Source organism: Stenella coeruleoalba (genome assembly GCF_951394435.1).
Source record: "Stenella coeruleoalba genome assembly, chromosome: 19".
Classification (NCBI taxonomy): Eukaryota; Metazoa; Chordata; class Mammalia; order Artiodactyla; family Delphinidae; genus Stenella; species Stenella coeruleoalba.
Genome location: NC_137165.1, coordinates 51,714,386 through 51,732,711, shown reverse-complemented (window position 1 = coordinate 51,732,711; position 18,326 = coordinate 51,714,386).

The following is an 18,326-nucleotide window of genomic DNA, read 5'->3' as shown; positions in this document are numbered from 1 at the left end:
AGAACAGACTTGTGGTTGCCAACGGGGAGGGGTTTGGGGAGGGTTGGACTGGGAGTTTGGGGTTAGTAGATGCAAACTGTTACATATGGAATGGATGGACAACAAGGTCCTACTGCATAGCACAGGGAACTATATTCAATGTCCTGGGATAAACCATAATGGAAAAGAATTTTAAAAAGAATGTGTATATATGTATAACTGAGTAACTTTGCTATACAGCAGAAGTTAACACAACTTTGTAAATCAAGTGTATCAATAAAAGAAGAATTAAAAACTTTTGTGCTTCAAAGGACACTATGAAGAAAGTGAAAAAACAGCCCTCCGCATGAGAGAAAATATTCGCAAATCATATAGCCGATAAGGGACTTGTATTCAAAAAATATATAGAACTCATAACACAATAATAAAAACACAAACATAATTAAAAACGGGTAAAGGATATAGACATTTCTCCACGTAAGGTATGCAAATGACTGATAAGTACATGAAAAGATGCTCAACATCATTCGTCTTCAGGGAAATGCAACTCATCAGGGAAATGAACGTACGTGAGGTCCCTGGAGTAGTCAAATTCATAGAGACAGGAAGTGGAATAGAGGTTGCCAGAGGCTAGAAGGTGGAAGAACGGGGAGTTAGTGTTTAATGGGGACAGAATTTCGGTTTGGGAAGATGAAAAATTTCCGGAGATGGACGGTGGTGATTGGTTGCGCCACAGTGTGAATGTGCTTAAGGCCACTTAAGAATGGTCAGAATGGTAACTTTTCTTTTGGGTATATGTAGTGTAAGCTCTGACCGTTTTTTTTTTCTTTTTTGTGGTGCTAGCGCCTGAATTAAGCTTTCATTGCCGAGGCATCCCCTTCAACACGTTGCCAGCCACGCGACCAGATAAAGAGCCAGGCCACCCCCCAAACTGAGGCTCCTTTGTTTTAGAGATCTTGGTTGATTTTAATAACTGACAATTTGGGCTACTTGGTTTTGGTTTTGTTTATTTTTTTCTCTTCCTGCGCTTTAAATTCCCACTCTTATGTTTTAAGTTCACCAATAAAGAGTGAGCCCTCAGAACCCTAGGTCCCCAACCTCTACCCCAATAAAAGCACAAGCTCAGGTACACCCCCCCCCACACACATGACCTCACTGTGTGCCCCCAGATGTGCTGTGTATGTAAGGAGTAAACTTACATACACAGGTCTTGGAAGGAGTAAACTTCTAATTCTTTCCAAGTTTCTGGATGGTTATTGCTGAAGGGCATCTTGCAATCACAGTAAGAACCACAGGGCTTTTCCAACCACAACACTGGTGGTTGATAGGCTAAGACCAGCACAACAGAGTCTATTTTACCACACACAGAAATCCCCACTTCACTCTGAGACCCGGGCTCTCCTGCCACTTTTGTGCCTCCCCCTCCACATCCCAGACATCTGCACTCATGCAGGACTCTGGACTCTAGATCACTGTCAGGAGGCAGTCCCCTGCACCCTCATTTCCCACCTCCCTAGGGGACTTCAGGGACCACAGAGACAACCTCATCACTCCCTGGCCTCCTGGCTCCTCGGCCTCCTCAGTTGCTTCCAGCATGTCCATGCCCTGCTTTAATTTGTCCCTCCAGTTCCTGTGGGCACCTCTGCTTGCCCTCCTCCATCATCCCCTGCTGTCTTCTCCTCCATCCCTCCCTCTCTGATTCCCAGGGCCATTGTGTATCACACTTGCACTGACCTCGCCACTGGTCCTTTCCTTACCCCCCATGGTAATACTGACCATCTCCCTTTGTTGGACTGGTACCCAGGCTCAGTGCTGCTAGGGGGGAAAAAATCACACACCTGTACACTCACCTGGTCTACACACTGCCAGGTTGCTGCTGTGTTGTTTTTGTTTTCAATTAACTTTTGTCAGCTCACTCTACTGTGCTCTAGGACAATTCCTCTGAGTCTTAATTCTTCTCAAGTCCCTGACCTTTCCCTCCCCCTCAGCAGACAGTCTCACCTTTCACCTCAGGTAGAAAACTGGAACCATTGGAACCAACTTTCTAAAATGTCCACAATCAAACCTGATAAAACTGAGTTGTAGCCCTCTCTCGTGTAGGTGAACCCTTCTACCATGCCCTGGGTCCCCTCTCCTCCTGCCCGTCCTCGTCTCTGCCTTTGAACCTCTTTCTGCCATCATCTTTGAGAAATGAACAAGCCGTTACCATCTTAGAGGAAAACCCTCCTCAAACTCACCCTGCCTTCTACTTCCACTCCCTTCACAGCCACCCTTCTCTAAAGAATTGCCTGAAATGTCCGTATCCATCTCTCTTTCTTTCCGTGAAGACACTCACTTGGCTTTCTCTCTGTCCACTGTACTTGGGATACGGGAGGAGTGGAACTGGAGGGAGGGACGTGTCTTCACTGATTAGTCCAGATGGTGCCCAGGCCACTCTGCTCACACCCTATTGGCCCATGCCTGGTCACACGGACACCTAGCTGCAAGGGAGGCTGGAATTGTAGTCTCTACCTGGCATCCACGTGTCCCCCAGACTTGGTGGGCTGGGTTTGTAAAGAAAAGGAAAATTTGCCCAGAATTCCAGGTCTACAAGGGTCAAGCCCTTAGCCACTGTAGCTGCCCACTGACTGCATGCCTGAGGGGCATTGAGGATGGAGAAAAACAGGAAGCATTCTGAGCTTTGGATACCTGCCCCTAGATAGTTAAGATGCATATCTAAAGAAAAATTTCAATCACCCCAGATTCTTGAATCTTCCCATATATAGAAAAGTTCTAGAAAAACATTTTTTGTTGATATACGGCTTGATTCCTATAATACAATGCTATAAGGTGTGCCCTGAAAGCAAATAAAGTGGTTGAAATCCAAAAAAGAAAAAAAAAGAAAGAAAAGCACTCGAATTATTAACCTGAGATGACTGTTCTTTGTGATTAGGAGTCATCTTTTGATGTGACATGTTTATTCCAGCAAAAAAATTCATATACATCCTGGCTCCTCTCTTACCTCTTCAGAGCAGTTTCTCAGAGCCATCTGAGAGGCTGTCTCCCAGGTTATACTCAGCTGAATAAGACATTGAATAAACTTAACTCACAGTTCTTAAATTGTGTGGTTTTTTTAAGTTGACAGGTTACTAAGTGGATAAAGGGGATCTGTGGACAGTAATCAGTCTCCATCACGCTGGCCTAGAACCATTCTTAGAGCTCAAGGTTACTATTTGGCAGTACCACCTCAAAGTCAGAGTGCACAAAACTGACCTCTTCCCCTCTCCCCACCTCCTCCCATACACCCCCACACCTGGTGTTCCTTAAGGCTTTGCTGACCCAGTGGATGACCAGCCAGCTGCTCAGGCACCAGAGGGGTCCTGGCTTCCACTGTCGACACCAGTCAATTCTGCCTCCTCAACGTCTCTGGACAGGTCCACCTTCCTCCATGGCTACTGCCCTCTAGTCCAAGCTGCATTACCCCTCCCCCACCCTGGGGTCTACAAACACCCTCTCTCCTTCTCCACACCCACTCTTGTCCCAGCAGCACATCCCCCAGAGCATCTTTCAAAAGACAACTGTCGAGAGGGCAGACAGCAGAAGCAAGAAGAACTATAATCCTGCAGCCTGTGGAACAAAAACTACATTCACCGAAAGATAGACAAGATGAAAAGACAGAGGGCTATGTACCAGATGAAGGAACAAGATAAAACCCCAGAAAAACAACTAAATGAAGTGGAGATAGGCAACCTTCCAGAAAAAGAATTCAGAATGATGATGGTGAAGATGATCCAGGACCTTGGAAAAAGAATGGAGGCAAAGATCGAGAAGATGCAAGAAATGTTTAACAAAGACCTAGAAGAATTAAAGAACAAACAGAGATGAACAATACAATAACTGAAATGAAAAATACACTAGAAGGAATCAATAGCAGAATAACTGAGGCAGAAGAACAGATAAGTGACCTGGAAGATAGAATGGTGGAATTCACTGCTGCAGAACAGAATAAAGAAAAAAGAATGAAAAGAAATGAAGACAGCCTAAGAGACCTCTGGGACAACATTAAATGCAACAACATTCGCATTATAGGGGTCCCAGAAGGAGAAGAGAGAGAGGAAGGACCCGAGAAAATATCTGAAGAGCTTAGAGTCGAAAACTTCCCTAACGTGGGAAAGGAAATAGCCACCCAAGTCCAGGAAGTGCAGAGAGTCCCATACAGGATAAACCCAAGGAGAAACACACAAAGACACATAGTAATCAAATTGGCAAAAATTAAAGACAAAGAAAAATTATTGAAAGCAGCAAGGGAAAAACAAAAAATGACATACAAGGGAACCCCCATAAAGTTAACAGCTGATTTCTCAGCAGAAACTCTACAAACCAGAAGGGAGTGGCAGGACGTATTTAAAGTGATGAAAGGGAAGAACCTACAACCAAGATTACTCTACCTGGCAAGGATCTCATTCAGATTCGATGGAGAAATCAAAAGCTTTACAGACAAGCAAAAGCTAAGAGAATTCAGCACCACCAAACCAGCTCTACAACAAATGCTAAAGGAACTTCTCTAAGTGGGAAACACAAGAGAAGAAAAGGACCTACAAAAACAAACCCCAAACAATTAAGAAAATGGTAATAGGAACATACATATCGATAATTACCTTAAACGTGAATGGATTAAATGCTCCAACCAAAAGACACAGGCTCTCTGAATAGATACAAAAACAAGACCCATATATATGCTGTCTACAAGAGACCCACTTCAGACCTAGGGACACATACAGACTGAAAGTGAGGGGATGGAAAAAGATATTCCAAGCAAATGGAAATCAAAAGAAAGCTGGAGTAGCAATACTCATATCAGATAAAATAGACTTTAAAATAAAGAATGTTACAAGAGATAAAGAAGGACACTACATAATGATCAAGGGATCAATCCAAGAAGAAAATATAACAATTATAAATATATATGCACCCAACATAGGAGCACCTCAATACATAAGGCAACTTCTAAAAGCTATAAAAGAGGAAATCAACAGTAACACAGTAATAGTGGGGGACTTTAACACCTCACTTACACCAATGTACAGATCATCCAGACAGAAAATTAATAAGGAAACACAAGCTTTAAATGACACAATAGACCAGATAGATTTAATTGATATTTATAGGACATTCCATCCAAAAACGGCAGATTACACTTTCTTCTCAAGTGCGCACGGAACATTCTCCAGGATAGATCACATCTTGGGTCACAAATCAAGCCTCAGTAAACTTAAGAAAACTGAAATCATATCAAGAATCTTTTCTGACCACAATGCTGTGAGATTAGAAATCAATTACAGGGAAAAAATGTAAAAAACACAAACACATGGAGACTAAATAATACGTGACTAAATAACCAAGAGCTCACTGAAGAAATCAAAGAGGAAATGAGGGCTTCCCTGGTGGCGCAGTGGTTGAGAGCCCGCCTGCCGATGCAGGGGACACGGGTTCATGCCCCGGTCCGGGAAGATCCCACATGCCGTGGAGTGGCTGGGCCCGTGAGGCATGGCCGCTGAGCCTGTGCGTCTGGAGCCTGTGCTCCGCAACGGGAGAGGCCACAACAGTGAGAGGCCCACGTACAGCAAAACAAACAAACAAACAAACAAAGAGGAAATGAAAAAGTACCTAGAGACAAATGACAATGAAAACACGATGATCCAAAACCTATGCGATGCAGCAAAAGCAGTTCTAAGAAGGAAGTTTATAGCAATACAAGCCTACCTCAAGAAACAAGAATAATCTCAAATAAACAATCTAACCTTACACCTAAAGGAACTAGAGAAAGAAGAACAAACAAAACCCAAAGTTGGCAGAAGGAAAGAAATCATAAAGATCAGAGCAGAAATAAATGAAATAGAAACAAAGAAAACAGTAGCAAAGATCAATAAAACTAAAAGCTGGTTCTTTAAGAAGATAAACAAAATTGATAAACAAAATTAATAAACCATTAGCCAGCCTCATCAAGAAAAAAAGGGAGAATCAAATCAATAGCATTAGAAATGAAAAAGGAGAAGTAACAACTGACACCGCAGAAATACAAAGGATCGTGAGATTACTACAAGCAATTATATGCCAATAAAATGGACAACCTGGAAGAAATGGACAAATTCTTAGAAAAGCACAACCTTCTGAGACTGAACCAGGAAGAAATAGAAAATATAAACAGACCAATCACAAACACTGAAATTGAGACTGCGATTAAAAATCTTCCATCAAACAAAAGCCCTGGGCCAGATGACCTCACAGGTGAATTCTATCAAACATTTAGAGAAGAGCTAACACCCATCCTTCTCAAACTCTTCCAAAATATAGCAGAGGGAGGAACACTCCCAAACTCATTCTACGAGGCCACCATCACCCTGATACCAAAACCAGACAAAGATGTCACAAAAAAGGAAACTACAGGCCAATATCACTGAGCAACATAGACGCAAATATGCTCAACAAAATACTAGCAAACAGAATCCAGCAACACATTAAAAGGATCATACACCATGATCAAGTGGGATTTATCCCAGGGATGCAAGGATTCTTCAGTATATGCAAATCAATCAATGTGATAAACCATATTAACAAATTGAAGAATAAAAAGCATATGATCATCTCAATAGATGCAGAAAAAGCTTTTGCCAAAATTCAACACCTATTTATGATAAAAACTCTCCAGAAAATGGGCATAGAGGGAACCTAATTCAACATAACAAAGGCCATATATGACAAACCCACAGCAAACATCATTCTTAATGGTGAAAAACTGAAAGCATTTCCTCTAAGATCAGGAAAAAGACAAGGATGTCCACTCTCACCACTATTATTCAACATAGTTTTGGAAGTCCTAGCCATGGCAACCAGAGAAGAAAAAGAAATACAAATTGGAAAAGAAGAAGTAAAACTGTCATTGTCTGCAGATGACATGATACTATACATAGAGAATCCTGAAGATGCCACCAGAAAACTACTAGAGCTAATCAATGAATTTGGTAAAGTTGCAGGATACAACATTAATGCACAGAAATCTCTTGCATCCTATACACTAATGATGAAAAATCTGAAAGAGAAATTAAGGAAACACTCCCATTTACCATTGCAACAAAAAGAATAAAATACCTAGGAATAAACCTACCTAGGGAGACAAAAGACCTGTATGCAGAAAACTAGAAGACACTGATGAAAGAAATTCAAGATGATACAAACAGATGGAGAGATATACCATGTTCTTGGATTGGAAGAATCAATATTGTGAAAATGACTATACTACCCAAAGCAATATACAGATTCGATGCAATCCCTATCAAATTACCAACAGAACCAGAACAAAAAATCTTAAGATTTGTATGGAGACACCAAAGACCCCGAATAGCCAAAGCTGTCTTGAGGTAAAAAAATGGAGCTGGAAGAATCAAACTCCCTGACTTCAGACTATACTACAAAGCTACAGTAATCAAGACAATATGATACTGGCACAAAGAAAGAAATACAGATCAATGGAACAGGATAAAGCCCAGAGATAAACCCACACACCTATGGTCAGCTAATCTATGACAAAGGAGGCAAGGATACACAATGGAGAAAAGAGAGTCTCTTCAATAAGAGAAAACTGGACGGCTACATGTCAAAGAATGAAATTAGAACATTCCCTAACACCATACACAAAAATAAACTCAAAATGGATTAAAGACCTAAATGTAAGGCTGGACGCTATAAAACTCTTAGAGAAAAACACTCTTTGATGTAAATCACAGCAAGATCTTTTTTGATCCACCTCCTAGAGTAATGGAAATAAAAACAAAAATAAACAAATGGGACCTAATGAAACTTCAAAGCTTCTGCACATCAAAGGAAACTACACACAAGACGAAAAGACAACCCTCAGAATGCGAGAAAATATTTGCAAACAAATCAGCGAACAAAGGAGTAATGTCCAAAATATGTAAACAGCTCATGCAGCTCAATATTAAAAGAAGAAACAACCCAATCCAAAAATGGGCAGAAGACCTAAATAGACGTTCTCCAAAGAAGACATACAGATGGCCAAGAAGCACATGAAAAGCCGCTCAACATCACTAATTATTAGAGAAATGCAAATCAAAACTACAATGAGGTATCATCTCACAGCAGTTAGAATGGGCATCATCAGAAAATCTACAAACAACAAATACTCAAGAGGGTGTGGAGAAAAGGGAACCCTCTTGCACTGTTGGTGGGAATGTAAATTGATACAGCCACTATGGAGAACAGTATGGAGGTTCCTTAAAAAACTAAAAATAGAATTACCATATGACCCAGCAATCCCAATACTGGGCATATACCCAGAGAAAAACATAATTCAAAAAGACACATGCACCCCAATGTTTATTGCAACACTATTTACAATAGCCAGGTCATGGAAGTAACCTAAATGCCCATCGACAGACGAATGGATAAAGAAGATGTGGTACATATATACAATGGAATATTACTCAGCCATAAAAAGGAACGAAATTGGGTTATTTGTAGAGACGTGGATGAATCTAGAGACTGTCATACAGAGTGAAGTAAGTCAGAAAGGGAAAAACAAATATTGTATATTATCGCATATATGTGGAACCTAGAGAAACTGTACAGATGAACCGGTTTGCAGGGCAGAAATAGACACACAGATGTAGAGAACAAACATATGGACACCAAGGGGGGACAGCGGCAGGGGGTGGTGGTGGTGGTGTGATGAATTGGGAGATTGGGATTGACATGTATACACCGATGTGTATAAAATGGATGACTAATAAGAACCTGCCGTATAAAAAAATAAATTCAAAAAAACCCCACCAAAAACAAACAAGCAAAAAAAGACAACTGTCATGTCAACACAACACTTAAAACCCATCAACAGCTTCCTAGTGCTCCTAGGAGAAAATCCAAATAAACCTCGAGGGCCTTGTAGGACTTGGCCCTTGCTCACTCACACCATCCCCCCAGTCTCGATCCGAATGCCCCATGCCCCAGCTGCGCTGGCTTCTTCCAGCTCCTCCAAGACACCCACTCACCAGAGAGGCTTCCTGCCCAGCATAGAATCCTGCATGCCTGCACACACACACCTACACGTGCACACAAACACCTAATTCCTCCTCACCCTCAGCTGTGGCATCTTTCCCAGAAAGGGCCCCCCATGGACCGTTCACTCCCTCGGTCTCTGTTTGCTGAGCACCCAGCACTGCTCGCTGCATCACCATGACAGCTGCAATTAGGCACTAATCAGGCATCAGTTATCCACTTCCCCTCTTTCTAAGGCCCATCCCTTTTGATGAGCACTGCCACCCCAGGACCTGGTCCTGTACCAGGCCTGCGGCAGTCCTTCAATAAACATCACTGAGGAACAAAGGCTCTGACAAGTCCTGCTGCAAAGACTGTTTAACCTCATCTAACCCAGCATTTCCCCTAACATAGTTGAGCATGAAACCATTCTTTCCTTTAAGCCCCATCACTCTTCCGAGGAACAGTTTGAAACTGTAGATCAAGGCTCTAGCTGCTCCAACTTCCACCAAAATTGTGCTCTCCGGGGTCTACGTGTGCCAAGACACAAAGGACCAAACGTCAGATGGTGAAATGGTGGACATGGCAGGGAGTCGGGCAGACATCCCCTTGGCCATGAAACCACAGGCTTGGGCTCAGGGTGGACGCCCTGCCTGGAGGAGAGAGACTCAGGAGTGACGTGGAGGAAGGTGCTTCCCAGTGGGTCCCACCTGAAGTCCCACCTGAGCAGAGAAGCCAGGGGAGGACCCCCAGGTTCTAGGTGGCACAATTAGCTTTCGCTATGTCCACACTGTGGGGGAAACAGCGGGCCCTTCGGAAATGCCAGGCGGTGTGAAACACTTCCTAACTGGGAAATGCATTTGGGGCCGAGCAGTGGCTGGCTGGCCACAGTCCCCTCTGCCAGCTGAGACACCTGGTTCCCTCATTTCCTTTGCTCTGACAGTCACAGCCATGGGGGATGCGCCGAAAGGCTCTCCCTCTACTTACAGTTCCCTGGGAGCTCTTCCTCCTGCCGAATTAACTTGGAAGCCAAGTTTCCACAGACGTGACCCCTCATTAAATACGACTGCAGGACGATTTTCCTCAGCTGGGGATGCTTGCGGTGGGCGGGAGACTGGGCCATCTGGGTCTCGTCACTGTCCCCCCCACACGCAGCCTCCCTGTGTCTACTTTGGCGCTGCTACATGTCCTCAGGCTGAGTTCCCGGCAGAAGGGACAGGAGGACAGGCGGCTTTGTCCTCTGCCCAGCCGTGTCCTTGCCCCTGGCCTTGGGCACAAAGGGAGAGCAGAACCCCACCGGCCAGGCTGGCTCAGCAGGGGCCTCGGGCTTCACAAAGAAGGCAGGGTGGCCAGAGAGACGTCTCCGGTCCGCAAAGTTTCCGGAGGTCACTGCCAGGCTAGGCACCCTGGAGGCCTGGGGTCTCTGTCTAGCAAGCCCCGGGGTGAGGCCCCACAAGGCACAGACGCGCCTGGAGTCCAAGCCAGCCAGGCTGGGAGGCTGGGTGGGTGAGCGGGAGGCCCTTGCAGCCAAATGCCTCTGCCTGCACAGGGCAGGGGATGCTGGGTAATGCTCCCATGAAAACAGGTGTTTGACAGACAGGCCTCGTGCTCAAAGGAGCCGCACGCTGGTTTGAGCGAGAGAGCCGGGTTTTATTCGGTCCTGTTGTGATAGAGGAAAAAGCTGTGCTCGTCTCCGAGGGCAGTAGACAGCTGGGGTAAACAGGCAAGGAGCAGTGAGGGCGTCCGTAGGTGGAAAATTACTACAAGGAGACACGGGAGGAGGATTCTTGCTAAAGGCAGGTCAAGGAGTAGACATCAAAGTGAGGATGAGGGGCTTGGTCTGATGGCAAGGGTGGGGTGACATAGCAGGATTCTCTACCGAGACTGGCTTAGGCGGGCCCTGGACCGGCCCTGCCGAAAAGAGGGCTCAGAGGAACCTGTCTAAAGGATTGGTCAAGAAGAGCCCTTGCCCCGCTTCAGCCTGAGGAGGGGCTGAGTTTGGGGGGCAGGCAGGGTTGAGCCTCAGGCTCCAGACAGAGGGTTCCCTCACCACGGCTCCATCTGGTGGGAGGGGGAAACAAGATTTATCCCTCACAGGTCCTGGAGGGTACAGGGCATGCCCAGGGCCACACAGCGAGGCGGTGGGGAGAGAGGTGACCCCAGGCTCTGCCTTTATTAGGGTCCGAGGGAGGCGTGTCTGGGGTTTCGAGGGGTCACTCACGGGCTAACTGAAGCATAAGAGTGAGAATTAGGGCTCAGGAAACCGGAGGCTGGGTCACTCAGCACCTGGTTATCTAGGTCCTCCAGGACCTCTGAAAGGGCAGCTTCATGGTCGCGGGGGCCTGGATCCCTACCTGGCTGTTTTGCAGGTGGCTGTACCACGCAGCTCGCAATAGTTCGTTCAAGACGGACGTCTTGAAACGGATGCCTCGGGAACCAAAACGTAACGTCAGGCGTTTACATTTCCGATTCATCTGGGACCCGCGCCCTGTCCCTCCTGCCAGCTCCCTGAGTCCTTCAAAACTGCTGTGGATGGTGCCAGTACATCTCTGATGCGCGCTGTGGCCGCTGGGAGCATCCCCGGCTGCCCCTCCCCCCATTCCCCTCCCCACCCTGCCACGCCTCTCATCACGCACACACTTAATTCATTCTTTATTCTAAGAATTGACGGCACCTGCAACCTGTGTTTTTATTAAATGTTAGATAAAATAAACTCTCTGTAATTTTCATTTTTAAAAATCGCTTCAATCAAGCCTTTTACTTTTTTCCCACTCTTTTGAATGTGGTTCTCACAGTAGCTCCCTCGGCCCACAGCATCAGCATATCTCATCTGGGAGTGTGTTAGTGATGAATATGCTCGGGCCCGCCCTGACCTGCTGAAGCGGGAAATATGGGGGTGGGGGAAGCCACCCGAATTTTAACAAGCCCCCAGGAGATTCTAATGCACGCTAGAGGTTGAGAACCACTGGTTTAGAGTAAAATTTTAGTCTCTGTTTCGAGTAAATTCACTTGAAGTAGCCAGCTATCCTTAGCTATCAAGCCCTCCTGTATTTCCTTTCTTTATGGTCATACACGTTTGAGGAGAACTCACCCTCAGGGCCTGGGTTCCCTTCAACGAGCCCACTGGTTACATGAAGAGCAGGTGCTTCAAAGGCTACGGTTCTCCTCATGGCTGCAGAGTGGAATCACCTGGGAAGCTGCCCCAACTAAGGGTTCTGGCCCCACCCCCAGGCAGGCAGGGCCAAACGCCTGGATGTTCACATCTTCCCTTGGGTCTAAGTGTGGACAGGTGTGGAAACCTGGCCCGGGAGGGGTCAGTGCCCCTCAGAGGAGAGTCTTGCCGCCCTTGGCCCATTGTAGCGGAACAGTCGCTGACAAACAAACTAGAAATTTGGGCAGATTCGACTCAGGGATAAACGCTGTCCATGCACAGCAGGGCGCGCGGCAGAACTAGACCCGAGAGACCCGGAACTCAGAGCAGCTCTCACCCCAAAAACCTCACAGTGGAGCTCGTTCACGTTGACTGTCTCCCTCAGGGGACAGACCTTGGACGTCCCTTGCTGTCCTTCCAGGAGAGGTCCTGCAAGGCCCTAGGCCTCTGCCTCCCTGCCCCGCCCCTAACATCCTTTTCTCCACTAACTGCTCATCAATCATGCCGTCCACCTGGGCACACTTTGTATTTGGGGGGAGGGGGAGTTCAAGGACAGGCTGCCTTTAAGAGACCCAGAGTCCCTCCAATGGCTTCCAAAACGTTACAGCTCAACTTCCACCCAAGAAGTGGAAATAGAAGTGGAAATCTTTTGTATTCTGGAAATAGAAAAGATTTCTTTCTTAAAAGTGCAAAGATCCCTTTTCTTCGGGATATTATAAAAAAATTAAACTGTGTTATAGAGTAGTCTCCTGTTCAATGACTTAGTTTATATTATCTCATACTGGAAAAAAATATCTCCAAGGTGAAAGTCAGGGGCCCTAAGTAATAAATGGGAATCAAAACAGTAGCAAAAAGCTGCAAGACAACGGCTTTACCACTGAAACAGCACCATTCCTCCCACACGCTCTGTGTTTCTACGGACCATCGGACCGTCGTCCTGTTTGCCTGAGATTCAAGTTTAACTCCAGATTTCAAGGGCGGGAGAGAGACACCTGGGCCCTGGGGGATGGGCCTCTGCTGGAAGGCCTTCTCGGCTTTGTTTGTAAAACAAAACGTTCTTTGACTATAGTGAGTCAGGAAAGAAGAATTTGAAGGAGGTCTGGAAATGAAATTTCCTGCCTGCGGTTGGACTCAGCCCATCTGTCTCTAAATCTACCCCAAGGATATTCGTTGCACTGTGACCAGGCTGTCCCTGCACCCCCCAGACTCCTATGGTGTGGGCAGGTAATCTGGGAAGCAGGGCGGCTACCAGCACAGGCAGGGCTGCGGAGACGAGCCTTCGATTCTGTGGATGCCATCCCCAGTTCCCCTCTGGTCTCTGCTGAGACTGGGGGATTTGTCATCTCCAGCCTGGCCTCCGTCCCTGAAGGCTTCTTAAGCAATAAGGCACTATAAATCTCAGTCCTTTTGATAGGGACAGAGTAAAGAGACAGAGTAGGTGATTAAACAGTTAATCCCACTAAAGGATCATAAGTAAAGGAAAAAGTATGGGAGACCCCTGTAAGTTAATGATCGTTCAAGAAAGTAGGTTTGCTTAACCACAAAACCAAGCTGGCTTGCTTAGCAACAAAACCACGCAACAGAAGCATGAGACATGCCCCCAAACAATAACACAATGGTGGCATGAGACCCACATCTTGCCCAGTGAGGTCAGTAAGTTAATGACTTTTAGGACATGGTCCTCTGCTCACACTAAAAGCAAAAATATAAGGAAAAGGTGACACTATACTGAAACTTGAGATGACATCATATTTTAGTATACGTTATCGCTCATTTCCATTGCACCATGACAGTGTCAGCTTGACCATGTAGGGACAAGAAAACTCCCCCACCCGACCTGGAGGAGGAACTGATGACGGAAGCGTGACGTCTGCTCAAGAATGAGGAAGAAGGCGGTCTTTTTCCTCTCACCACTTTTCCTTTGATTATAAAAATGTAGCCACAAAGTTCGCGGTGCCGCACTCCCTTGCCTGACCGCTTATATCTCTCACAAGCGTCCTATACTAATAAGCTCTTTCCTAACCTGTCACCCTGCCTCTCGCTGAATTCCTTCTGCTCCGAGACAGAAGAACCTATGCTCTACTGAGTACCGACCGAGACGCGTTCTGCTGGTTTCACTTTTATCTTTTGTGTCTTTCTTTGCTGGTGGGAAAGCACGAATAAGAATCCCGGGTTGTCAGCTGCCCCTGTGTGCCAGAACTTGAGACTTTCTGAAGGAAACCCAGGAAAGTCCCGGGAACACCCAGACCACTTGGTAACCTGGTTGTTGCCAGCAGAAGTGACACGGCTGCCTGGTTCCCGGGGACCTGTCAGGAATCCAAAAAAATTCCTTTATGGTTCTCAGAGGGGTCTGGAACTTTCTCAGGACCCCACCCATTTTGTAATTAGTGGAGCCAAGTTTGGAATCTGATATTCCAATTCACCAAATGCTGCTGGCTTGGCCCCTCAAGGGACTACTTTAATCGCGAAGATTTAAAATCTTCAAACTCCAGAGCCTCCTACCTGAAGGGTGATCCCCTGACCGGACCACCTGGGAAACTGCTGGAAACAAAGACTCTCCAATCCCACCCTGTGACTCCGTCAGAACCTAAATTTACCTCATCCTCAGGTGATTCAGGACAAAGCCCTGTTCCAGAGATGGGGAGATAGAAATGGGGTATGTGAGGGGGGTGGGGCTGGAGCCATCTCCCCCACAGAAAAATGGTCTTAATGAAAGACACAAAAAAATGGTATATTTAACCTGGTGCAGCCATTATGGAAAACAGTATGGAGGATCCTTAAAAAACTTAAAATAGTGTTACCATATGATCCAGCAATCCCACTCCTAGCCATATGTCCAGAGAAAACTCGAATTCAAAAAGATACATGCACCCCAATGTTCACGGCAGCACTATTTACAATAGCCAAGACATGGAAGCAACTTAACTACCCATCAACAGATGAATAGATAAAGAAGATGTGGTATATATATACAATGGAATATTACTCAGCCATAAAAAAGAATGAAATCATGCCATCTGCAGCAACATGGATGGACCTAGAGATTATTCTAAGTGAAGTAAGTCAGACAGAGCAAGGCAAATATCATATGATGTCACTTATATGTGGAATCTAAAATATGATACAGGGAATTTCCTAGCAGTCCAGTGGTTAAGACTCCGTACTTCCACTGCAGGGGGCGCAGGTTCCATCCCTGGTTAGGGAACTAAGATTCTGCCAGCCACGTGGCACGGCCAAAAAAAAAAAGAGTAAAATATGATACAAATGAACTTATTTACAAAACAGAAACAGACTCACAGACATACAAAACAAACTTAAAGTTACCAGAGGGGAAAGCGCGGTGCGGGGAAGGGATAAATTAAGAGTTTGGGATTAGCAGATACAAACTACTATATATATAATAGATAAACAACAAGGTCCTGCTGTATAGCACAGGGAACTATATTCAGTATCTTGTAATAAACTATAATGGAAAAGAATATGCAAAAAAAAAAAAAATAGTACATTTACCAGTGAGAACCTGCCCAAGCTAACCAAAACAGCAGGATCCTATGCTCTGGATAGAGTTTGTTTTTTCAGGTTTTGAAGGGCAGTTACATGTGTCTTTGAATAAAACCGGGAAAACAAATCAATTATTTAATTGATGATCTCTGACATGACAGAGAGAGATTTTTAAAAATTAACAGACTTTTTTGGGAGGAATTTTAGGTTTACAGAAAAATTGACCTGAAAGTACAGAGTTCCTATACGCCTCTTACCCTCTCACTGCCCCCTCAACCCCCTTTATTTCCTATGCTTAACATCTTGTATTCACGTGGGACATTTGTTACCATTGATGAGTCAACACTGACATAGTACTCTTAACTCTGAAGTCCGTAGTTTACATTAGGGTTCATCTTGGTGTTGTACATTCTATGGGTTTGGACAAATGTATGATGCTATGCAACCAGCACTATAGTATCATACAGAGTAGTTTCACTGCCTTAAATATCCTCTGTGCCCCACCTACTCATCCCTCCCTCCTCTGTAACCCTGGTAACCAGTGATCTATTTATTGTCTCCATAGTTTTGCCTTTTCCAGAATGTCCTGTAGTTGGAATCAAACAGTAGGCTTCTCAGATTGGTTTCTTTCACTGGGCAAAATGCATCGAAGGTTCCCTCCTCCATGTCTTTTTATGACTTAATATAGCTCATTTCTTCTCACCACTGAATAATATTCCATTGTCTGAATGTACCACAGTTTATTTATCCATCACCTACTAAAGGACATCTTGGTTGCTTCCAAATTTTTGTGACTGTGAATAAAGCTGTGATAAACATTTGTGTATTGGTTTTTGGGTGACCGTGTCTTCAACTCCTTTGGGTAAATACCAAGGAGTGTGATTGCTGGATTGTAAGAAACCGCCAAACTCTCTTCCAAAGTGGCTGCACCGTGTTGTATCCCCACCAGCAATGAATGAGGGTTCCTGCTCTTCCACATCCTCGCCAGCATTTGGTATTGTCAGTGGTCTGGATTTGAGCCATTCTAATGTGCGTGTAGTCGTGTCTCATTGTTGCTTTAAGTGCCTCTTCCCTGATGACATATGACATGGAGCATCTTTTCATGTGCTTATTGGTATCTGTGTATCTTCTTTGACGAGGTGTCTGTTTAGAACTTTGGCCCAGTTTTTAGTGGGGGGAGGAGAAATCGTTTAAAACATGATATTAAAAAAATCCACAGCCACACAGTATGTGATTCCATGTGTATGAAATGCCCAGAACAGGCAGATCCACAGAGACAGAGAGTAATTAATTAGTAGTTGCCAGGGAAGGCGCGGGTGACTGCTCCTTGGTACAGGGTTTCCTTTTTTTTTTTTTTTTTTTTGCGGTACGCGGGCCTCTCACTGTTGTGGCCTCTTCCGTTGCGGAGCACAGGCTCCGGACGCGCAGGCTCAGTGGCCATGGCTCACGGGCCCAGCCGCGCCGCGGCATGTGGGATCTTCCCGGACCAGGGCACGAACCCGCATCCCCTGCATTGGCAGGCAGACTCTCAACCACTGCGCCACCAGGGAAGCCCCAGGGTTTCCTTTTGAGAAGATGAAGGAGTTCTGGAACTGGATAGAGGAGATGGTTGCACAACATTTTGAATGTACTAAATGCCACTGAATGGTTAACTTTAAAACAGTTAAGATGGTAAATTTCATGATATGTATTCACCACGATTTTAAAAAAGAGAGAGAGAGAGAAAGCGGCCTCCATGATGAGGGTGTGAAAACACTGCAGTAAATCCAGGGCACTTGCCCAGACGGTGAGGGTCAATGGGATCTGCGTGCTGGCAGCTCCCCTTCGGACCCTCCCTTGGTACTGGAGCACCGGCTCCCAGAGACGCCCCCTCCATCTCCCCCTTCAAGATCCAGGCTGCCCCCTCGCCCCACTCAGGTCACAGTCACTGCAATACATCCCTCCCTTTGTACGAGCCTGTGCCAGCAATCCAGGCATGACTCTGTCCCTCACAGAGTCACCCAAAATGCCCCAGGGCCGAAGCACCCAGTCCTCGGCAGGGCAAGGCCGTCATTCACTCCTGGCCGTGGCCTTCACCAGGCACCATCCCCACTCACCTCCCACCTCTCTGCCTGGCGTTTGGGGATGTTGAAGGTCAGCTCTCCCTCCCTGGCTCCATTCAGGACCTTCAGTCATGAGGGGATGGAAAAGGGAGCTACAGCTTCTGCTTATTTGATATCCCTTTGCCACGATTAAAAACAACCCCGTGTTTAAAGAGCTCACTGTAAAACCAAAGAGGTCTGAATTGAAAATGACATGTTCCTGGAGCAAAAGGCAAGACGCAGGCCCAGCTCCCACACCACTCCTCAACACGGCTCAGTCCATCTCCAGCCGGAGTGGAATGTCACTTCCTCAGCTCCTCCCTGGGGCTTGGCCCCCTCCTCACTGAGTACAGGGCTTCCTGGCTCACCCGGGGAGGGTCCGGCTCTGAGGACACTCACCAGCTGCTGCCCATGGTGAGCCCCTCTCTGCAGCCAGCTTGGCTTCTCCGGGAAGGAGCGTTTGCAGAGGACCAGCACGGACCCCACCGCTGGGCACTTATCCACTGGCCGATGCTCTGCCTTTGCTTCCCTGAATCCTGCAAGGCCTGTGCTTCTGATCCCACAGTAGAGATGGCAGGGGGCCG